The 24,974-nt window shown below is 43.9% G+C and overlaps 2 long non-coding RNA genes across 2 annotated transcripts in view; one reads left to right on the plus strand and one right to left on the minus strand.

Moving 5' to 3' along the window:
* The window catches only part of LOC132541380 (uncharacterized), a 621,539-nt gene that overhangs the window by 244,430 nt on the left and 352,135 nt on the right, over positions 1-24,974 (minus strand). The gene's annotated exons all lie outside the window — the stretch shown is intronic.
* Positions 1,972-24,974, plus strand: part of LOC132541232 (uncharacterized) — a 97,801-nt gene continuing 74,798 nt past the window's right edge. The window contains exons 1-2 of the long non-coding RNA XR_009552400.1: positions 1,972-2,106; positions 17,693-17,796. This is a non-coding gene — a long non-coding RNA (uncharacterized LOC132541232). The remainder of the gene's footprint in view (positions 2,107-17,692; positions 17,797-24,974) is intronic.

Below are 24,974 nucleotides of genomic sequence, written 5' to 3' on the forward strand. Positions count from 1 at the left end.
ATTCATTAAGAGAGAGAACTCCATTGTCATAACACTTCCCATGTGGTTCTGCGACTCAAATCTGGGTCAGGTATATGGGAATGCAGTTAGTTATCTCTCTGCTGGAGATTGATTTTGAAGGGACACCCAAGGCAGATTCATCCAGCTGAGGGGTCTGTGGAGTTTCTAGCTAGGCAGCAACTAGATCAGAAGGTGGAGAATCATCTCTCTGCCTGTTTTGTAGCATGGGCTGGAGGGGTGATCCATCAGGAAATGGTTGTGCTCATTCAGTAGTCTAAACCCATGAAGTGCCAGTGGATGCTGAGCCCTAGATGGTGCCAAGAGTGATTTCATAGGTGATGGGGTTTAGTGACAGGGAACCAGGGGTTATTCTCTGGCTTCCTCCTTGACCTCTGGGTGGGTGTGGATGCCATTTGCAGAGATAGGGAGTCTCATGGTGGGTGAAAAAGGGACTATAGGGAGATTGTACTGAGATTGTGGCAGAAGAAGTTTCATGGGCAATTGGGTAATTGTTCTGAGGACTTAACTGTGAGTCACCAACATGTGAAGAAGGGTCATTATTCACATGAACTGAGGGGAGCTATAGGAAGAACAATTAGCAAAAAGAAAAGTTCTCCTCATTGACAAAATGGTTAAGGGAAGCCAAAGGTAAAAGATAGAAGTAAGCTATGATCTATAAAGTGCCAAGAGGGAGGGTACTTGTCAGGTGACCTTGACCTCATGGCCCTATGCCCTGAGGGAGCAGCCTTGTCCCACACCAGTGACTCACATTGGTCTCACATTGCTAACTGTCTCTCTTTGGTTTAATATCAGCAGTGGAAATCTAAGACTGCCCTTCCTCCCTAAGTCCCAGAAAATGAAATGGGTTATTCAGTGCATGAGCCCTGGTCTATGTCCCATAATGTTCAGACTTTTCACAACTAAAGAGGATTCAAATCAGAGGCTGTGGCTGCCTGCTGCTCTGGGGCTTAAAGCTACAGTTTGCTTCATAACACATAGGGGAGAAATCCGGTCAGGAAATTCCAAAAATCATTTCTCGACCATCTGTCTCCCCATCAACAGCAGCCAGAGATCGCTCACCAAGTTGTATGCAGCAGCTCGGCAGCTCAGCTGGAAAGGAAGTTGAGCCAAGGTGCCAGTGTGTTGGTGCTCTGGGTTGGGTGATAGCAGCTGGCTGGCAGGCTACTCCAAGGGTCAGTGGGACCAGATGACCCAGGGATAGAAAAATTAGCTGCCCTGAACTTTGCATATAGCTTTCCCCAGTGCGGAGGGGAAGCTAGAAGGGTGTACCCTCATCTCCAATGGGCTCATAGTTGGACTGAACTACTCTTCCTGGGAGGCTACTCAAAATGGGCTGACTTAACTGTAAGTCTTCATCAGTGAACTCTGCTTTTCAAGTTGAAAGGGAAGACAAAACCTAACAGGTGGTGCTCTCCAGGAGAGGCAAAATGTTTTTATTTATAAGGAATCTCTGACTTCCTCTTGCCTTTCTTCCCTTCCTGACATGCAGCCTACAGTGCAGTTGGCTCTTCTTAGCTTAGCTCATGCCTTTGACTTAGAGCAGCATAGAGAAGGCAGGCATCTTGGGTTTGCCCAACTGGATTATTTTTCATTATTCCTGCTGAGGGGCAATTCTGGCTGCATTTGTTATTATCTCCTACCATCAGGTCACACCCATCCATATTCATGGAGCTTATAACTTGTAGTTGGAGGAGGAAAAAAAAAAAAAGGAATTTCATGAGCCTGACTTGGTTTGCTTTCTAAAGGGAAACATCTGGAACTGATGGAATTATTTCCCTGGATGCTTCTGTGAGACTCTGGGCTCCAGCTGGGATGGTCAGGAGGCATGTGACAAAGTGTGAGCTGGAGATAGGGAGGGAGGTTCTCTTTCTTCTGCAGAGAGCCCAGGGCCATGTGTGCACTGGTGACCTTGGGAGGCTTCTCAAGGAGCTCACTGGGTGAGGAGACGCCAGAGGAAGAGGCCGTGTGGGCCACCCCTGAGTGTTTCTTCCAGTTGGAAACTTGACCTGGGCCCAGTATGAAGCGCTCTTTGGGGAGTTCTAGAGTTTACCAATCCCCTCTTGAGAAGAACTGGATTCTGCCTGGGTAAGTAAGCCAAGGGCTTGCTCTAGACCATGGCATCTATATATAAACAGAAATGTGACTCCATTTTCTGTTCCCAAATGGAGGTGCTCTGGTTCACTTAGGAGACTGTGTGTAGGCAATGTTGGCGTCACCTCTTTTTGCTACCTCTTTGACTCTAACTGAACTTAGGAATGACTGCCCAGGTTCTGCTCTGGAAGCACAGGAGGTATTTCATCAAATTGCTGAGATGAGAGATTTCTTCATCAAACAGAGAACCCAGAGCCCTGCTGCCTCTATAATAGAGCAGCTGGAACTAGAATTGGGGTCAGACTGGGGCAGAAGTCAATGAGGTAGTTCAATTGGGAGGTTGCCTGCTTTGTCATGTGTGTGACTGAGGCTTGAGGACCTAATATGGCATATGGGAATGCTATGACACTGGGGGAAACTGTAGTTCTGTGGTGTCTCACCCTCCATCTTTCTACCTGGAAAAGTCAGCCTGGAATAGTAGAGCCCTGGTGATGACCAATAAAAAAAAAAAAAAAAAAGGAAAGGGAGATAAGCCAGAAAGAGAAGGATAAATATGGGAGGATCTCACTCATGGGCAGAAGTTGAGAAATAAGAAGAGAAAGAGGAAACATCAAATAGAACTTGGACTGGGTTTAGTATATTGCACCAAAGTAAAGGAGTCTGTGGTGAGGGTGGGTGGGAGACTTTCAGGTCCTGGTGCATGATGGTAGAGGAAGACCTAAGTATTTTGCAGAACTGAGAAATTTTACACATGTATCAACAATTGTATTTACTGTGAACGATTAATGCCCCCAATTAAAAGAAAAAGCTCTTGAGACATGCTGCCAAAGTGACCTTCAAAAAGGTTGCATGAATTCGCTCTCCTGTCAGCTGGATGTAACTATGGCCTCTTTGCCTGACTGCTGCCAGGCTGTAGCCTCAACCACCCTTAGCTCAGAGCAGCAACCTTTTTAAAAAAATTATTTTTATTGTCTTTATTCATTTATTGGATATAGAGACAGCCAGAAATCAAGAGGGAGGGAGTAACAGAGAGGGAGAGAGACAGACACCTACAACACTGCTTCTCCACTCACAAAGCTTTCCCCTTGCAGGTGGGGTCTAGGGGCTTGAACCTGGGTCCTTGCAAATTGTAACATGTGCGCTCAACCAGGTGTGCCACCACGTGGCCCCACATAGCATCACTCTCCATGTGTCCCTGCAGCATTGTTGCAGTAGAGGACGAGGGACATGAGTGTGGGCAGGTGTGTCTACTGGCCTGGTGTCTGGTGGAGGCTTTTTTACAGCAGCTGTTTGCAACTGGGAAGTGTGTGTGTGTGTGTGTGTGTGTGTGTGTGTGTGTGTGTGTGTGTGTATGTGTGTGTGTGTAAGGTAACTATGTGTATAACTGTGTAATTAAGAGTCATTTTATTGATCTGATGGAGCAGTTGCTTCATAGATCAGCAAATGGTGCAGAAATGAGGATGATTAAAACCCTTAGACCTGGTAGGACTTTAATGAGAAACATTTGGCTCATGGTAAGAGAACAGTCATTCCAAGACAGGTCAGCCTTTCTGCTTAGCAGCTATTTCTCAGCTGGTGTACTTCATGGGGGTGGGTGGTAGTCAGAACTTTGGATAAATGTAGGAAATAAAGATTTGTGTTCAGAACTCTAAGAAAGCATTTGTTTATTTATTTATTTTACCACTACACTGCTCAGCTCTGGTTTATGGTGTTGATGAGGATCGAACCTAGGATCTCTGGCATCTCTGACATGTAGCCTAAGAAAAGTTCTTTTAAACTAATGAGTTCCATGGAATGAAACCTATATATTTGATTCTAATTCCCATTTGATGTGATCTTAATAGATTTGAGAGAGTGTTGGATCAGTTTCGTGCTGTAAATGAAGAAAAAGAAAAAACAGTTGCCAAGGAAAGAAACCCCAAAGTAAGTGAACTGTCGGGCAGTCAGATGCTGGTTGTGTAGTTCCTTTTGCTTGTTCTGGGTCACTGGTAGAAATGCAAACCAGAGTATAATTGCCCCCCCCCCACTCTGAGCTTCTAGAAACCCCAGACAAAGTGAGCTTTAGAGGTCTCTGGGTCCCAAGGTCCCAAGGAGCTGACACTTTTAGAAGGTGGGTGAGGAGAGAGGGATAACCCTAAGTGTAATGAGAAGTATAGGGACCACCTCAGGGATGTTGGGGTGCACAAAGTGGGTAGTTAGGCCTCTTAGAAATTGGAATGTCAGGAATCAGAGCCCCTTTTCTGTTCCCAGTGGTCACTTCATTTTGCTTGTTCTTACTCCATTTCTTTCTCTCTCTCCTTTCTTTCTTTCTTTCTTTCTTTCTCTCTTGCTTTCTTTCTTAACATTTTTTTAAATTATCTTTATTTATTTACTGGATAGAGACAATCAGAAATCAAAAGGGAAAGGGGAGATAGGGAGAGAGACACCTGCAGTCCTGCTTTACCAATCACAAAGCTTTCCTCCTGCAGCTGGGGGCCGGGGCCTCTAACCCAGGTCCTTGCGCATTGTAACATGTGCGCTCAACCAGGTGTGCCACGGCCCGGCCCTACTCCTTTTCTACTCATCCACAGCCCGAGTTTTTCATCCTAGCACTTTGTGCTGACAACTGACAATACCCTCTGCATTTCTCAAATTAAATTGCCAAAGGAGAGGAGCTGACTGGGGCAGCAACAGCTCTGGGTGGACTTTGCCTATAGCCCAGATGGGGAGCAAGGGCTCAAACTCAAGACCTTGTGCACATGGTAATGTGTGTATTTAACAGGGTGTGCCAACACCCAGCCCCTAGACTATAATTTTTTCAAATAAATATTTTGTCCTTTCCTCCTCCCCAACTTCTTGTTCTGGTACATCTATGATGCAAATGTTCTTTTTGATGTTTTCCATAACTTTTTTTTTAACTTTTTTTTAATATTTATTTTATTTATTTATTCCCTTTTGTTGTTTTATTGTTGTAGTTATTATTGTTGTTGTAGTTGTTGGATAGGACAGAGAGAAATGGAGAGAGGAGGGGAAGACAGAGAGGAGGAGAGAAAGATAGACACCTGCAGACCTGCTTCACCGCCTGTGAAGCGACTCCCCTGCAGGTGGGGAGCCGGGGTTCGAACCGGGATCATTATGCCGGTCCTTGTGCTTTGCGCCACCTGAGCTTAACCTGCTGCGCTACAGCCTGACTCCCCATAACTATTTTTTTTATCTTCATTTGTTTCAGTTGTTTTCAAGGTTCTTGCTGGATTTTCTTGATTTCTTCTACCCTGTCCTCCAGTGTTCACCACTCTTTGGTTTATATCTTTCTGCTGGTGGATTACTCAGCTATACACACACACACACACACACACACACACACACACACACACACACACACAGAGAGAGAGAGAGAGAGAGAGAGAAACAGAGGGAGAGAGAGAACACTATATTCTTTGTTTGATTTCTGCTATGACTTCTCTCATACTTTCTGTGATTTTCTTAAAGTTTACTCTCATTGAACTTCTCAATATGATGAGCATCCCTTTATTGTTGTAAGTATATTTATGTATTTATTGGATAGAGACAGCCAGAAATTGAGAGGGAAGGGAGAGCAAGAGAGGGAGAGAGACACCTGCAGCCCTGCTTTACCACTCATGAAGCTTTCCTCCTGCAGGTGGGGACAGGGGACTTGAACCTGGGTCCTTGTACGTTGTAACATGTGTGCTCAATCAGGTGTGTCACCACCTAGCCTGTAACCATCCTTAGTACCATAAAGTTTATGTTCTTTTTAGGAAGATTGGTCAGTTCTGTTGATTTTGGGATTTCCTTTTCGTTGCTTTCTTAGTTCAACAGTGGCTAATTTCCTTTGTTTTTCACTTTATGTTTAATGCTCTGTGAAGGGATTTGTATTTAAACCTGGGTTCTGTACAGAGACTCTGGGTTGTGAGTGTTCAATAGTCAGTAGGTTGCCTTCAGTGAAGGTTTAGGTTTGATATGTGACTGAGACCAGAGGAAGTGACAGCGCTATGCACATCTCAGGTCTGACAGGGCACATATCCTGGCCAGTTGTGAGACAGCAAGAAAGCCTTTCCAGCCATTACATCAACTCCCCAGACAATAACCTGAGTCCACCTACATATTAGCTGTCAGGCTCAGGCTCATGACTAGTAAAGTCATGAGCCCCTTGGAATATACCAAAAATAGACCTACTAGCTATTTCCAAAATGGAGACCCCAAAATCTTCATCAGCACTATTACAGCCTTTAGGTTCATGATTAGTCAACAATTTGCTCTGCTCTCTATCTTAATTCTTTTTCAGGCACCAGGTTCCAGATGATAGCATGATGCCAGCTGGACTTGCCTGGGCAGATGACCCCATCAATGTATCCTGGAGCCCTGCCTCCCCAGATCCCTGCCCCACTAGGGAAAGAGAGAGATAGGCTGGGAGTATGGATCGACCTACCAATGCCCAAGTTCAGTGGAGAAGCAATTACAGAGGCCAGACCTTTCACTTTCTGCACCCCATAATGAGCCTGGGTTCATACTCCCAGAGGGATAAGGAATAGGAAAGCTATCAAGGGAGGGTTTTGGATATGTAATTCTGGTGGTGGGAATTGTGCGGAATTGTACCTCTCTTATCCTATGGCCTTGTCAGTGTTTCCATTTTATAAATAAAAATTATAAAAGAAAAAAAAAAGCCATTCCAAGAATTTGCCCCCCAGGGCCTCTTGCTAAGGAAACTGAATTCAATATGGTGTCCTCTGGAGCTTTAGGGCTGCTGCTAAGACTTACTTTTTCCAGCTTTACAGCTTTTAATGTCCTGTCTTGCGTTGTTGTAGAGTTATAGAAATAGGATTAGGGTGCTGGGATTTCAGTACAGCCTCTCTCCTCTACTTTTGAGGTTAGAGTCTTATACCCTGTAGAGCTCTTTTATTCACAATTGTTGTGTGAGGGTGCTTGTTTCTTTTTGGGAGAGAGTGTCTCTTTATGTCCAGCTACCTGGATGTTGACATTTGTCTCTTGCTATGGAAAATCTCTATCTATGCAAGGGTTTTCTTTTCTTTTCTTCTCTTTTCTTTCCTTTTCCTTTCCCTTTGTCCTTTCCTTTCCTTTCTTTTCTTTTTTCTTTTCCTTTCTTTTCCCTTCTTCTTCTCCCTCCTCCTCCTCCTCTTCTTCTTCTTCTTCTTCTTCTTCTTCTTCTTCTTCTTCTTCTCCTCTTCTTCCTCCTCCTCTTCCTCCTCCTCCTCTTCTTCCTCCTCCTCCCCTTCCTCCTCCTCCTTCCTTTTTTATTGTTGTTGTTTTATTGCTGGTTCTGGGGTTAAGATTCAGATTGACTCTGCATCCACAATTAGCTTTTTTGCTCACCCTACCATCACCAAGAAGATAGAGATAAGCCTCCCTGGAATAATTTTATGAAAGGATCCCTATGTTTAGAAATAGTGTTTCTTTAGTTAACATTTGTAGTGGGCTTAGAGTCTGGCCTGCTCAAAGTCTCTTGAGCTACTTCATGCTGTCCATGGGGCCCCACACAATACTTGTGAATATAGAACTAGCTTGTGAAAAACTCATAAGCAGAAAATTTGGGTATCCTTGATTGACCCCAGCCAAGATGAGAGTGTTAGGTAACTGCCAAAGCAGTGCTGAGGGAGTCCACAGCTTAATAATTGTAGAACAAATACTGGAAAATAACTGTTGACTTCAGGATTCTGTTTTATCAGGTTGGTGCCCAGGGCAGGTCAGCCCAACCATACCTGAGCATGCCCTGCACTAGCTTTCCTCAATGCCAACTGCCAGTCACAGTGTAAGTTGTTCTTACTATTCAGGTGGGGGCCATCTCTTCTCTGGGTGGAAGCACACTCTGTGTGGGTGATTGTACCGTCCGTGTCTGTTGTCTTGGTGAAACTACAGGATGTTTCTAATTACCAGTCCTGGCCATGGTCTGGGCCAGGGGGTCAAGTTCAGATTTGACTTAAATAAATCAGATGCGGCAGCTGAGGGATTGAAATGGAGGGGGGAGGGAACAGTTCAATCTCAACATCACTGTTGCTTTTCTCTCCTTTTGTATAGAAAGATCAATCTCATGTCTAATTCATTTGAAAATTCTCCACTTCTCTGTGTATGTTTTTGGTAAAAATAGAAGTCTCTTAGGACTGCAGACTCCTGCTGAATATTATGAGCAACTTTTCAGGGCTTGGTAACCAATTTCTTCTAATCTTTCCTTGAGTGAATTAAGCACCAGTGGGAGACTTGCTTTCTGGGTAACTGGTTTGAGTAAAAGACTTTCAGGGTTGGAGGGAAGAGGCTTTTAAGACCATTTAATCAAGTTGCTGGCCACAGAAAACAATAGAGTGGACAAGCTGACAGGACACTGGCTTTATGAACTCCTGCTCCAGTTCTTTCCTCCCTTTATTTCTTCTTTTCTTTCCTCCTTCCTTCCTACCTCCCCCATGACCCCTCTTCTGGTCCCAGCCATCTCCATCTCCAACTGCATCTGACTCCCAGTTCATCTTTCTGCCCACAGTCTTTTTTTTTCTTCCAAGTCAGGGATCATTTCTCAAATGGCAAATATGACACCATTTTCCCCTTGATCTAAACCTTTTTTGTTTTCCATTTCAAGAGTTTTGATGGTATTATAAGTCAGGGTGGGAGAGGGCTGTGTGGTAACACACCTAATGATCTAATAAGAGCTCTTATGTTACAATGTGCAAGGTCCTAGGTTCAAACATTTAGTCTCCCCCCCCTGCAGGGGGATGATTCATAAGTGGTGAAGCAGTACTGCAGGTGTCTCTCTTCATCTTTCCTTCTCCACCTTGTCCTTCTTTCAGGGTAGATGTTACCTTGTAGTAGGGTGAAGCTGGTGATAGAAAAGGGTATGGAGGAGACTGTTTCCTATATGGGTTGTTAGTTACATGGATAGTGACATTGTAGTAGTTGATTGAACTGTACATTACAATGAGTGAGCATGATTTCTGGTTCAGTATTTAATATCAACTTGCTGTACTTTCCAAAATGGAGGTGAGGAGTGGCTTTGAACGTTGGGGCTAGGGGGCTATTGGGTATACTGAAGAGGGCCAATGAGAGGTTTGAACATGGAGAATCAGAATAATGAGCAATAATTTCAATAATTACTCATGTGACAGACTTTTAGGCTGTCTCATGAATGGTGCCATGAAGCTGTGAAGTTCTGAGATAACGATGATTTTAAAAAAGGCTTGTAAACCCATTTATTATTATTATTTATTTTTTTCCAGAACACTGCTCATTTCTGGCTTATGGTGGTACTGGGGGACCTTTGGTGCCTCAGGCATGAAAGGCTTTTTGCATAACCATTATGTTATTTCCCTATCTTCTGTAAAAACCTTTACAAAGAGTTTTGAGGCTGAGCAGGAAGAATTAAACCTGGTCTAGTTCCCACCCAAGGAAAGATTTGATTTGCTTTGAGTGGCCTTGGGCTTGGTGTAGCTCTGAGCAGGGGTGTGAGGGTGCTCCCTAGTCTGTAAGAAGAGCTGCCACAAGGTCCAGCCTTCCTCAGAGGTGACTGCAGGATGCTCTTCAGAACTGTCCTGTGCTAAGGCCAGAAGAAAGTGTAGGCCTCAGGGTAAAGTTCTGGTGTGCACTGAGTGCTGGGTAAGATGCTGGGAAGGGCTGGCCCCTGCCCCCCAGTCTGCTGAGCATTTGTAATCATTGAACATTTTCTTCACTGGATTTTTTTTTTTTAAACCTTACACTCTTCAGAACCAAGGTCTGTTACCACTTAGCACTTGGTGCACGGTGACTTCTACCTACTCATGCTTTGGCCTCCTTGCTGGATGGTCCTTTACAATGCTGTGTCATCCCCAGAACCGTGAAAGTTTCAGAACAGAGGTGTGGGTGATCAGGGGGAGAGATAGAGATGGAGCTAGAGATAGAGGAAGAGAAGAGACAAGACTACAATACCCAGAGGAGTGGGACTTATCTCCCACTTAGCTGAGAGTGGTGAGGCTCAGAGAAATTCGTTCAAAGCACATGGCTCATAGGTGGTAGAAATGTGATTCAAACCTTTGTCTGCTTGTCACCAAAGCCTTTCCCCTAAATTCTGATGTAGTATTGACCCCACCCAGCCTTATCTAGAAATCTCTTCAGCCACTCTATGGGTTAACTAACTTTCTTTTTCTTTTTTGGTATTATTTTTATTTATTTATTGGATAGAGATAGTCAGAAATGGAGAGGGCAGGGGAAGATAGAGAGGGAGAGAATAGAGAGACACCGGCAGCCCTGCTCCACCGTTCATGAAGCTTTCCTCCTGCAGATGGGGACTGGAGGCTCGAACCTGGGTCCTTGTTCATTATAAGATGTGCTTTCAACCAGGTGCACCACCATTCAGTCCATAACTGACTTTCTTTTTAAAAAATTTTTTAATTTCTTTATTGGGGGATTAATGTTTTATATTCGACAGTAAATACAATAGTTTGTATATGCGTAACATTTTTCAGTTTTCCACATAACAATACAACCCCTACTAGGTCCTCTGTCATCCTTTTTGGACCTATACTCTTCTTCCCCCCACCCCTAGAGTCTTTTACTTTGGTGCAATACACCAACTCCAGTTCAGGTTCTACTTGTGTTTTCTCTTCTGATCTTGACATTACTGACTTTCTATTCAGGTCAGTTTAACTCTTCTATCAGTAGATTTCAAACACCCCAAAGATCAGTTTCCTCAGAAAAGTGCACAAGTCCCTTGAGGTTCCTGCAGAACCTCTGGTCCCATCCCCAGTCACACAGCTTTCTGAACTTGAAGCATAAGCCACACTAAATTTACTGCTTGCATATATCATGCTTCACTAATGACTTCTTCACTCTACAAAGTGCTTTCCCATCTCTGTTGAGTTGGTGTTTATAAGTAGGTGGATATGATGGTGCTTTTCATTATAGGTAGCATGAAACACATCTCTCAGTGATGTAAGCAGCCAGAGACTCTGTCATCTCATGGAGGCTTTGGGGATTTTCCTCCATTTCTTTGTCCTTCTCTCCCCTCTGCCCTCTCTGCTGTTGGCTCCATCCTGAGGCTGCCAACATGATGGCTGTGTGGTTCCAGATTTCACACACCTTGCACAATAATCTGGGCTGTTTGTTTCTCTTAGTCTTTGTCTCCCAGCAAATCACTTGCATGGCTTTCTGGCCAGGCCTAATAGCAGATGGACTTTAAACTAAGGGGGCTAGTGTTACTGAGAGTAAACCTTATCAAGCTGTATCCCCAGAACTGGAGACTGGATCATGCTGGGGAGGGGGGCAAGACTTCGTCTTTTCAGGATTAGATTTTGTGGTCTTGGGATTGGAGTGGACTTTTCCCCCATTTTTTATATAGTAATTTTATTTTTGTTGCAATTGTTAAAAATTTTACTCGATAGGACAGACAGAAATTGAGAGAGGAGGGGAAGATAGAGAGGTAGAGACACCTATAGACCTTCTTCACTTGTGAAGAGACCCCCTGCAGGTAAGGAGCCAGGGGCTTGAACCAGGGTCCTTGTCCTTCTTACTATATATGCTTAACCTAGGCACCACTGCCTGGTGCTTGTAATTTTATTCTTTTCATTCAATTTGATAAGGGAGAGAGAAGTTGAGAGAGGAAGGGGGAATAGAGAGGGAGAGAAAAAGGGAAAAACACCTGCAGCCCTTCTCTACCATTTATGAAGCTTCTCTCCTGCAGATGGAAACTGGGAGTTGAGCACAGGGCTTTGGGCACTATAAAGTGTGCGCTCAACCAGGTGGACCACTACCCACCCTGCTGACTGGAGTAGATCTTACATGGCACCCGACCCAGCTTTTCTAAGGAAGACTCCTTGAGTTACTATTTTAGACTCTTCATAATCTGAAGCTCATTTTTTTTATTTATAAAAAGGAAACACTGACAAAACCATAGGATTAGAGGGGCACAACTCCACACAATTCCCACTACCAGAACTCCATATCTCATCCCCTCCCCTGATAGCTTCCTTATTTGCTGGGAAATTGTGCCAATGCAGTCACATCTGCCATGTTGTCCCCTCAGGCTACTGCTAGTTCCCTGGAGAGTTGGGACATTCGCGGAAACATGCCTGCCACTGAAGATAGAGTGGGTCTGGGAGTGCAGCACGAGCCAGTTCTTTCCAGTCTTGTGGTGTATTTAAATGCTGGTAAAAGCTTCTCAAAACGGACTTGGTCCATGGAGAGTGCATACCGTCCTCCCTGACTGCTTGCCTGAGCGTTCCAAGTTCTTTCGAGGAATATGGCTGCCACGGCTGAGGGTTTTGTTTAGAAGGGGCCAAGTTTACCGGGAATGTGTGGATTTGGTCCAATGGCACGGGAGAGGGAGCTACAGAAGTGGAAAGTTCAGTAGAAACTGCTGTAGTGGCTGCAGGGGAGACTAAACGCATATCTACGGGGACGGAGCTCCCGGGGTGGACTGCACATGGTTTAAAATCCTTAAGTGCTGAAAAAATATCCTTTAGCTCTCGTATCTCAGTCACTAGGTCCCTTAATGGTGACGTATCAGCAGGGGGCGGGGTCAGGGACGAGGAAGCCTCAGGCGGAGCTGAAACCGCGGCAGCAGGGGCCGGGGGTGGGGTCAGGAAAACAGAAGCTGCAGGCAGAGCTGAAACCGGAACGGCAGGGGGAGGGGCTAGAGAACCGGAAGCCTCAGAGGAAGCAGGGGGCGGGGCCAGAGAAGCAGAAGGAACTGAACACGTGTCTGCCACAGAAGGGACCGAACACTTGTCTGCAGAAGGAGCCGAACACGTGTCTGTGGGGACAGCTGGGGGAGGGATCAAAGGAGCGGCAAAACACGTGTCTTCAGGGGCAGTGGGGGGAGGGGTCGTGGAAGCGGAAGCTGCCGCAGGAGAAACCGAACACGTGTCCCCGGAGGCAGTGGTTTGGGGGCTGACTGCAGATTGCTTAGGGTGTTTAAGTCCTAAGCAAATATCCTTTAACTCCTGTATCTCAGCCTCAAGGTCACTTAACCTTTTGGCATGAGGCCTTGTACATATCCTGAAAATAGTAAATATAGCCATGAGAACCCATGGTGTAGCAAAAATTAAAGCGTCTCTGAGATCGAAAGCCTGTCCCAGGAGAGAAGGATAGAATGTCTGGGAAACCTCCTCATAAAACGGAAAAAATCCCATGGTGGAGGGAAACGCGGGGCCACAGAAGTGGGCGGATGCCACTTACCTGTGTCTGGGCGGTTTCGGAGACCTCAGGCCGGGCGTGGTGTGGGTACGGAACACGATGGGCGCCAGATGTTGTTGAGGCGGTCTGGTGTCGGGCTGCACCGCGGAGAAGAGAGCGGACGTCCAGAGCAAAGGGGTACACAGATCTTTATTATAGGATGGGGGGGGAGGTTTGGTTCAGACCATGTGGAGCCAGCCAGCAATGGCCGACCACGGGGGGAGAGCAGGGAGCGAGACCTCAGAGAGGGAGAGCCGAGAGCCCAGAGAGAGAGGGGAGGGGTGAGGGGGCTTTTTATTGGGCGACAACCAGGGGTGACGTGTAGGGCCAGGATTGGTTGAAAGGGGGCACTCTAGGATTTAGCGGGGCATAGAAAAACCTGGGGGCGGAGCCAGGATTGGTTGAAAGGGGGCACTCTAGGATTTAGCGAGGCATAGAAAAACCTGGGGGCGGAGACTGCATCAGAATAAGTCCTCAGCAACATCTCCTCCTATCCCTTTATATCTAAATGGACACAGTAAAGAAAAATGGAGCAGGCTTAAATGTTTTAGAGGAATGCCATGCTCGGGTGGGAAGATGTAGGACTTTCTGTGGAGGAGGGAAGGCTTAAATGGCTGCCAACCTTGTGAGATTTATGCGTCCTCCTGTGCTCAACCCCTCTTTAGAGAGAGAGACTTACCTGGAGAGACTCATCTCATAGGTTTAAGCGCAGCCTGCTCAACCATCTCTTCACAATATCTCTACATCTTTTCTATCTTTCTACCTAGTAATAGCATAAGATGTACAAAGTCTATAAAAGACTATCATGGGGCAGAAACCTTTTGGGCATAAGCCTAAATGACATAACAAAATAGGAAGAGATAAGTAGGGGAGAAGTAAAAGCCAGTGTGGTGTGAAGGGAAGGATTGGTGTGTAAAGGAGCATTCCCTGTTTGGGTGGGGAAAGGGGCAAGGGTACATAATGAGGGGGAGGCGGGAGGCATGACCCACCAAACAAAGGGGCTATTTGGCATTGTATAGTCCTCAAGGCAACCTGGGACAGATTCCCGCTGTCATAAAAGGTTTAATTTTCGCTACCCCTTGGATTTTTTTAACTGTGGTCGCCACTTTCAAGATATGTAAAACGTGGTATGCCATAAGGACAGCCATATTCCTCGAAAGAACTTGGAACGCTCAGGCAAGCAGTCAGGGAGGACGGTATGCACTCTCCATGGACCAAGTCCGTTTTGAGAAGCTTTTACCAGCATTTAAATACACCACAAGACTGGAAAGAACTGGCTCGTGCTGCACTCCCAGACCCACTCTATCTTCAGTGGCAGGCATGTTTCCGCGAATGTCCCAACTCTCCAGGGAACTAGCAGTAGCCTGAGGGGACAACATGGCAGATGTGACTGCATTGGCACAATTTCCCAGCACTTATTCTTTATCCCTCTGGGAGTATGGACTCAGGGTCATTATGGGAAGCAGAAAGTGCAAGGTCTGGCTTCTGTAACTGCTTCCTGGCTGAACATGGGCATTGACAGGTTGGTCCATACTTCCAGCCTGTTCCTCTCTTTCCCTAGTGGGGCAGGGTTCTGGGGAAGCGGGCCTCCAGGACACATTGTTGGGGTTGTCTGTTCAGGGAAGTCCCAGTTGGCATCATGGTAGCATCTGGAACCTGGTGGCTGAAAAGAGAGTTAACATATAAAGCCAAACAAATTGTTGACTAATCATGAACCTAAAGGCTGGAATAATGCAGATGAAGAGTTGGGGGGGTCTCCATTTTGTAAATAGTAGTCCTAGTTTAGTTATATTCCAAAGTTATATTCCTAGTTTAGTTATATTCCAAAGTTATAATCATGAACCTAAAGGCTGGAATAGTGCAGATGAAGAGTTGGGGGGGGGTCTCCATTTTGTAAATAGTAGTCCTAGTTGAGTTATATTCCAAAGAGCCCATGACCGTACTAGTTTTCTCTTTCTTTTTTCCCTGAGCTTAACATCTGATATGCAGATGGATCCAAGTTATTGGGGAAATGATGTCACAGCTGGAAAAGTGCCAGAAAGCTGGATCAGGGAAGAGAGTAGCTCCCTAATATGGGAAAGGTGTATAAATATTATTGACTGTAAACCCCATCTATTTGATCTGATCTGGGGCCCATATTCAGCTTAGGAGCCTATGTGACCTCTGCATCCTTGTAGATCTGAGCTCACATTCTGTGGTCATGAGTAGGAATGTTCCAAGCTGCCCCAATATCGACCCTTTTTCCTCAGGTGTAGCATAGAGTATGTTGTTCATCCTCCATTCAGAGGGTGGAACATTCTCTACCATTGTTGATCCAAGTTGAGGGCAAGGTCCTATGGGGGCCCACAAAGGGGTCTGTTATGTTGTTCCTGATAGAGACGACTGGTAACAGTGGAGAGAGGGATTTTTTTTTTTGAGGTCTAGGCCCATCATGTCTGTTTGGGAATCTCAGAACGCCCCGAACAGGGCCCCAGCTGATGGGGTGGCCTGATAGTGACTAAAGAGTCATAGTTAAAGTATGCCAGTCTTTTGCCCTTATATAGAATCCTAAGGTCATTTCACCAGCCTATGACCCTAAGTCCTGTGTCCTCAGCCTTGCCCCTTGTCCCTTGGTACAAATAACTCCTTGTCATTGTGATGAGTCTGTAACCCTTTCCCCATGCCTTACTCACCGACTCACCCAAGGGGAGCACTGTAGCTGTTTGTGGCTGGTGACTGCATCAAGTCTAAGAAGCACTCTGGGATTGGTCTCATCTACTAGTTCATTGCCTGCCCCAACCCTTCTTTTTTTATTTTTAAAGAATTAATTTTTTAAAATAATTTATTTTTAAAGAATTTATTTAATACATATTGCTTAAACATTCAAGATATTTTAAGGTAGACACTAGGAAATTAATTACACTATAAAATATTGAATGATTAATTCAAGTAACAAAACCACATATGAACAAAGTCTTGAAAGATGAGTAACTATGATAAAATTGGATTGATTAATCTAACTAACAGGGTTGAGTTGATTAGTCTCCTAAACAGTTGGTTAGTGAGCTGATAAGTTGGATTACTGAATTCTTTTTTTTAATAGTTTTTATTTATAAAAAGGAAACACTGACAAAAGCCATAGGGTAAGAGAGTCACAACTCTACACAATTCCCACCACCAGAACTCCGTATCCCATTCCCTCCCCTGACAGCTTTCCTATTTTTTATCTCTCTGGGAGTATGGATCCAGGGTCATTATGGGGAGCAGAAGGTGGAAGGTCTGTCTTCTGTAACTGCTTCCCGGCTGAACATGGGCATTCGCAGGTCAATCCATACTTTCAGCCTCTCTCTCTCTCTTTACCGAGGGCAGGGTTTTGGGGAATCGGAGCTCCAGGACACATTGGTGGGGTCTTCTGCCCAGGTAAATCCAGTTGGCATCACGGTAGCATCTGGAACCTGGTGGCTGGAAGAAGAGTTAACATATAAAGCCAAACAAATTGTTGACTAATCATGAACCTAAAGTCTGGGATAGTGCAGATAAAGATCCACCCCCTTCCAACCCTTTTACAACCCTCTAGCATTTACGGATTCCTCACAAAGGATTTATCTGCCCAAGCTTTATTTACACATCTTCCAAGTTCTAAAGCAATTTCCCAATCTCATAGGCATGCTTTACTCCCCAAAGTGGTTGTGAGTTCCTTGACAAGAGTGATGCCTTCTGTTTCTTTAATAGCTCTGGGAACATTGAATCTCACCCACAACACACACATGCACATGTGTACACATGCACACACACACACACACACACACACACACACACACACACACACACACACACCTCATCTCTCTGATATCCATAGCTACCCTGGGAGAGTAGGCAGTTACTCAATATCTATGATTAGATAATCAGGGTGTCTTCATCCTGACCTTTGGCTCCTGCCTTTGCCCATCTGTCTGCAGGATTGATAGCTACCTCTCTCTGTGTTGAGGGCTATAAGGGTATAGTTCAACTTCTAGGACCAGAAGGTCCTAGGAATGATTGCTCTTTGATCAGAGTCTTAGATTTCTAGAAATAAAATTATTTATTTCATCAATGAAGTGCCACCATGTGGCTAGGATACAATTGTCTGGAACTCATACAGTTCTCCTACTATGCCTTAGATGCTTCTCTTGGTTAAGCCAGAATTCTTTTATTGATGTGTCCATCTAAAGGACTTTATGTATCCTGTTGAATGAATGGATGAAAGACTGAGAGACAGGCCAGGTTGTGCTTCATGGTGGATTCTGAGTACTGACTAGAGTGGAACATGAGGAAACTAGGATGGAACAGGGGAGACTCATCATGGGATATTCAACTTTGTCTGTTATGTCTGGAGTCCACCTGTGCATAAATTCTGTGCTTGATCATCCAGGCCTCTACTCTCTTCATCTACTTCTTTTGCCTTGTTCTCTACTCCTAGCTCCTGCACCTGCATGTCTCCATTTAAAGCTCCATACTCAGACCACAGAACAAGGGGATACTATCAGTTTTGTCACCATTTGTGCTAAATGCTCAGACAAAAAGGTAAGTGGAAACCCACGGCCCATATGGCTAAATATTTAATTATAAACCAAGTGATTAAGAACAGCTCAGTAGGGGGCCAGGTGGTGGCACACCTGGTTAAGTGTACACACTATAGTATATAAGAAACCACGTTTAAGCCCCTGGTCCCCACCTGCAGAGGGAAAGCTTCACGAGTGGTAAAGTAGAGCTGCAGGTGTCTCTCTGTTTCTTTCCCTATCTCCCACTCCTCTCCCAATTTCTCTGTCTCTACCCAATAATAAAAGAAATAAATAAAAGCAGATCAGTAAAATAAAATCTAGCCTCCTACACTGACAAAAGAATAAAATTAAAGAATAGAACAAAATGGCATATCATTTGTGTTATATTGATAGTAGAACTATCCTACTAATAGTAGGATCTGGATAAAATACCAAATGTGACCATGTTCAAAATGTCTGAGGTCAGCTAATTTTCATGATAAAGTATAGAGAAAACTAACTGTAGACTATTTGAACACCCATTACCATACATATCTTTATAACAGTAACATTTCTTTAATATGCTAAAATTAATGGTGAATACAAAGTATTAACAGATATTAAAAGGTTTGATCAAAAGCATTTTAATCAAGCTAAGCAAAACTCTACAATTCTAGATGTGACTGCCATGTAGTTACTAGTATGAATAGCCAAATCATTTTATTTATTTATTATTGGATAGAGACTGAGACAAATTGAGGATGGAAGAGGAGATATTGAGGGAAAGAGACAGAGAGGCATATGCAGACCTACTTCTCCACTCATGAAGCTTTCGCCCTACAGATGGGGACTAGGGACTTAAACATGGGTCTTTGTGCACTATAATGTGTGTACTTAACTAAGTGCATCGCTGCCTGGCCCCAACACTTATTATTACTATTTTAATTTTTATGTTACAAAATTACATGTCAACAGGGGTTTAAATTCACACCATTCTCACCACCAGAGTTCTGAATCTTCAGTCTCCCCACTGCAGTCCACCACAGTTCCCCTAAGGTTGTAGATATGGGCTAACCATCATCTCTATCTGTCCACATTTATACATAATTACCCCCTCTTTTTCTTCCCTGATTCAGTCCCTCTTCCCCTCCAAGCCACTCATGACAACATAACTACCTTCATATATCCCTCTCCTTTTCCTTCTCTCTCTCTGGCTGCTGATGGAGCTGGAGTACAGTACCCTCTTATCTTCATCCTGTCACTCTCCCCCTCCCCACTGGGAATATGGATCAAGGTTGTTTTTTGGGGAGCAGAAGATAGGAGCTCTGGCTTCAGTAATTGTTTCTCCACTGAACATGGGCGTTGACAGGACAATTCATACCCCCAATCTGTTTCTATCTTTCCCTAGTGGACCAGAGCTCTGGAGTCCAGGACACAATGGTGAGGTCATCTGCACAGAGAAGTTGGGATGGTGTCATGGTAACATCTGTAACTTAGTTAACTTAGATGTCTGGAAGGTGGCGTGATCTAAATTGTGACAAAATGGTTAATGAATAGGAACCAAAAAGTAGGATTAGAGCAGGTGGGATTAGGGGTTTTAGGGTAGAAGAAAGCTAGAAAATCCAAAACAACTATGGTAGTTTTACTTGAGTTTGGTAGCTAGCCTAAAATTGCATAAGATTATTGTCTGAAAAAATGGTGTCAGAGTAGAGAAAAAGGGTTAGAAAGTTGGATTAGGGAAGAGAGTAGCTCCTGTTCTTGAAAAAAAATTCTGTGGCTAAAATTGACTACTTACCCCCATCCACCTGATCCAGGGCATATATATATATATGCCCTGGATATATATATATATATATATATATATATATATATATATATATATAGATATATATATATATATAGATATAGATAGATAGATAGATAGATAGATAGATATCTGGTGATATATATATATATATATCACCAGATATCTATCTATCTATCTATCTATCTATATATATATATATATCACCAGATATCTATCTATCTATCTATCTATCTATCTATCTATCTATCTATCTATCTATATTTATCACCAGAGCCTGTGTAATTTCTAAGTCCCTACTGGTCTGAGCTTACAGCTCATAGTCACAACTGGGAACATTGCAGGCTGCACTTACTTCAGGACTAGTCTTTCTCTCGTGGCACGGCAGAATACCCCCAGCCTCCCTTTGGAGACTGGGGCTACTCCTACCATTGTTGCTTTATGATGAGGACATGGTCCTGGGAGGGCACACAAGATACCGTTCCTTATGGAAGCGACGAGTGGTGGTGGAGAGAGGGATCCTTAAGACATCTAGGCCTATCACATGTGTATGGGAATCCAAGGATTCCCTAACTAGGGCCCCAGAAGATAAGGTGGTGTGATATTGACCAAACAGACCATTATTAAGTGGGCCAGTCTCTTGCCCTTATCCAACTTTTGTAGTTCTCTCTTTATCTGATTATCTTAGGTTTTTCTCTCAGTTGTTTAGGTGTTGAGTACCATTTGTTGAGCAGAGCCAGAGTTAGGTTTTTGGGATCTGTCTTATTTGGTCCTTTCTGCTAGGCTGCCCAGCTAATTTGGTCTAAGTCCAATCAATTAGAGAATTTAAAATGTCTTTAGGCTCTTCAAACATTATTGAGCACTTAGAATTTGAGTTATATAATTGCCCCTTGCTTATGGATACATGTACACCTGTATCTAATACCCTAAACCCTAGCCTAAGCTGGTATCTGTTACTTAAATGACGTGCCGTCTAACACAATTGTAGGCGGTCCTATGTGTTAGGAAAGGTCTCACCAATATGAAGAGTTGTGAGGATGACTTCTCAGGCTCGGTATCTCTGGTTACAGTCCACAGTAGGAATTCAGTAGCAGTATAATGAGGGGTGGCAGCACCATAGTGATTTAGTTGAAGGCAACAGAAGTGGTATGGCAGTAAGGAATCATAGAGAAGAAATATCAAGAAGTATGGGCATAGTCCTAGATGTACTAATACTAGGAGAAAAGGGGATCACAAAGAGAATGCCTGGTGTTTCTTATAGTCTTAGAAAGAACTTGGAATATCAATAATTAATTATTATAACCAGGTTAGTTGGGGGGTTTGTTTTCTATGATAATCCAATGGTTATTATCTATATTAATATACTCAACTTCACTATGCTTTGAACCCTTTTAGTGGTATCTAAACCTCTTTGTACTTTAGATATTTATAAGGCCAAAAGGTCTTGATCTGTCTGGCCTAAGGTTATAATTGATTTAAATGTTTACAGAGCTATATTTGCAGATACATTTTTAGAGCTCTTTGAACAATTTCATCCTATTGATCATCTTGCAGATCTAAGATGTTAAGTGTTTAGGCAAAAGCAAATAATTGTGCTTAGGGCTGTGGTATAGGCAGTTAGGAAACTTGAAATATTAAATTCACTCCCTCCTGACATGTCATATTAATAGTGATAGGACTAAAATTTCACATCTTTCCCACCACCAAAAGTCTGTGTCTTCCCCCTTCCCCCTAGGTAACCACTATAGTTTTCCAATTTAAATACGGATTGTGTTGTGAAAATTATACTGATTTTCAGCAAATGCAGGATCATATATTGGAACATGAAGAGAAACAAGAAAACAGACATGCAATGCATATTGCATTATGCCAGAATCTATCTCATCCTTGCTATGTAAAGAAAGAATTTGACAATTTAATTAATCTGTCTGCCCTCGTACCTAAGTGTTTTGCCCATCAATCACCCCACTTCCCCATACACATTCTGCAATGATGTCAATATTATCCAGCAACAGAGACAGAACAACCCATGAATCTTGATCTTCAGATGTTGTCACTTTTTGTCTCAAGGATATAAGACAGGAGAAGTAGAGAAACATGGTGGTGGGGGCTGAATGGTGTCTAAAGTTATGAGTGAGGGTGTTTAAAGTTATGAGTCACATAACACCAGAGTTAAATAGTCAGTGACATCAGTTGAATAGTCAAGTGATAGAGGTGTAGGTTTTTGTTTTCTTTTAATTAAATTAAATTTATGTTATTTGATAGGTAAGAAAGAAATTGAGAAGGAAGAGGGAGGGAGACAGAGAAGGGAGAGGCAAAGAGAGAAAGAGAGAAAGAGAGAGTCCTGAAGCACTGCTTTCCCACTTGCAAAGCTTTCCTCCTGCATGTAAGGACTGTAGGCTTGAACCCCCAGGCCCTTGTGTATGGTAACGTGCATTTAACCAGGTGCATCATTGCCCAGCCCTATGGTGTTTTGTTTCATAAGTATAGTTCCCATGTGTTTGTGATGTGATGGTGGGACTCTTGAGCTTAAGATTCAGGAGTAGAACCCATCGATAACCTCAGGTTGTCAGCAGGAGCATAGGAGAGCTGTTAATATTTGAGCTTTAGCTTTTTCCTCACTCTTCTACATGACAGCATGCTACTTGGCTGCCAAAATGTTAGGATCAGAAGGAGAAATTCTCAGCAAGGAAATGAGTCTGTTTACAGAAGCCAAAAGCTGAATTTGCCTTAGACCATGATCCAAGAAGATAGCTGGACTTCAGGACCTCTTTTTGGAAACCTTCGCTCAATCTTGTGGTGGCTCCTCCCTCTCACCTAGCCCCTCCTTTGAAGAGGAATACCCTGGGAACAGTGTTTATTGCAGGTCTTTTCTGGGACAGTTGGTAAAATGTGAATGGTTTAGACAAGTTGAAGAGAAACCAGAGGATGGGGGTAATTGCATTAAGGAGGCTGGATCATTACCATAAAGGCATCCCAACCTAATAGTAAATTTATTCTCAGCGCATTTTAAAAATAATTATTTATTCCCTTTTGTTGCCCTTGTTGTTTTATTGTTGTAGTTATTATTGTTGTCGTTGTTAGATAGGACAGAGAGAAATGGAGAGAGGAGGAGAAGACAGAGAGGTGGAGAGAAAGACAGACACCTGCAGACCTGCTTCACTGCTTGTGAAGCGACTCCCCTGCAGGTGGGGAGCCAGGGCTCGAACTGGGATCCTTACGCCAGTCCTTGCGCTTTGTGCCACCTGTGCTTAACCTGCTGTGCTACCGCCCGACTCCCTCTCAGCACATTTTATATGAAATAATTCACTAAGTTTGCCACCAGAGTTATTGCTGGGGCTTCTATGTTTGCTTGGCTCTACTGCACCTTTTTTTTTTAAATTTTTTATTTAAGAAAGGATTAATGAACACAAACATAAGGTAGGAGGGGTACAACTCCACACAATTCCCACCACCCAATCCCCATAACCCACCCCCTCCCATGATAGCTTTCCCATTCTCTAGCCCTCTGGGAGCATGGACCCAGGGTCGTTGAGGGTTGCAGAAGGTAGAAGGTCTGGCTTCTGTAATTGCTTCCCCGCTGAACATGGGCATTGACTGGTCGGTCCATACTCCCAGTCTGCCTCTATCTTTCCCTAGTAAGGTGTGTCTCTGGGGAAGCTGAGCTCCAGGACACATTGGTGGGGTCTTCAATCCAGGGAAGCCTGACCAGCATCCTGGTGGCATCTGGAACCTGGTGATTGAAAAGAGAGTTAACATATGAAGCCAAACAATTTGTTGAGCAATCATGGATCCCAAGCTTGGAATAGTGGAGAGGAAGTGTTAGGGAGGTACTCACTGCAAACTCTAGTGTACTTCTGCTTTCAGGTATATATTTTGCAGTAGTTTATGGGTACGTGTGAACATAAGCTCTCTCTCACAGAAACTGGTGTATATCTAGGTTATGGGACTTTGTTAGAAAGTGAACTACCTGAGATGAAATTAGAGTGTACTATAAAAGGAAAGGTCTCACCCGAGTAATGAAGCTGAAGGGTTGTCATTCCACACGTGAAGTCTCTGGATACAGCCTGAGGTGAAGCATGTTGAGGTGGCAATCGTTGCTTTGGTTAGGTTGTGATCGGCGGATGCAATATTATTTGGTTTGGATTGGGAGAGGCATACGGGAAAGTGGGCCCTATCCAAGGGTTCCAGGACTGGGGGAAGTAGGGACTCTATAGTGAAGATGTGAGGTTCCTGCTGTCTTAGGGTTCAAAAAGACAATCGATAGTTAATATTATCATCACATTATTTGTTAATTGGGTTAACTTTGAAAAGTCCCTTTGTTATGGTTTGCTGTACAGTATCCAGTATCTTGTATATAGCTGTGCTATTGGATGCTTCTAATCTACTTGGTCTAGGCTTTTGAGAGAGTCTGCATATCAAATACATAGCCTATATATTAAAAAGATTCAGTTTGTCTTTTGAGAAACTTTGAGACATACAATTGATTTCCCCCTCTCATATTAATTAACTACTGATTTATATGTTTACATTTTGCTAGGAGTGTACATAAACACCATTCTCACCACCAAAGGACTGTGACCCATCCCTCCCGCCCACTCCCACCCCCCACTGGCCCAGGAAGCTACATGTCTACCCCTCACCACTGGGTTTTTACTTTGGTGCCCTACTTACAATTTGATCAGGTCCTGCTTTTAGTTTCCCTTTCAGATCTTCTTAGTCAGCTTCTGTTGATGAGTGGGATCATCCCATACTCATCTTTATCTTTCTGACTTAGTTCACTTAACATAATTCCTTCTAGCTCTGTCCAAGATGGGTCAGAGAAGGTAGGTTCATTGTTTTTGATAGCTGCATATTTGTTTTTGTTTTTAACATCAAGCATGAGAGAAAAAAGGGAGAGACACTGCTACACCACTTGTGATCTCCACCCCCCACCCCCTGCAGGGGGCTGCAGGTGCTCCTGTGTAGAAGTTGAGAACCTGATCCTGGGCCCTTGCCCATGTTAATATGTGCACTGAACCAGGTGAGGCATTCCCTAGCCTCATATTCTCAGCATATTTTAATAAAAGTGGAATTGGAGGGGGAGAGAAGTAGATGGGAAATGTTACCACCACATAACTTTGGCAAATATTTCTAGAGGCCGGCCCAAGGTAAATTGGGTGACACACATCTGTACAGGTGAGTGTGGGAGGAGAGAAAAGACATGCCCTTCATCCTGGCGTTTGTTTACAAGTCCTTTCACAGTCTGACAGGATCCTCACTGCAACCTTAGCTTAGAGAGACAGGCAGACTGGGTATTTTTACTCCATAAACAAGAGCATTGCTTCTGAGAAAGCAGCAGATGGCAGAACCAAGTGTGAGAGCCTGGTCATCTGGTTCTAGAAACAATGGTCCTTTTTGGTGGCACCTCTCTTTTA

The sequence above is a fragment of the Erinaceus europaeus genome, chromosome 11 (assembly GCF_950295315.1).
Source record: "Erinaceus europaeus chromosome 11, mEriEur2.1, whole genome shotgun sequence".
Lineage (NCBI taxonomy): Eukaryota > Metazoa > Chordata > Mammalia > Eulipotyphla > Erinaceidae > Erinaceus > Erinaceus europaeus.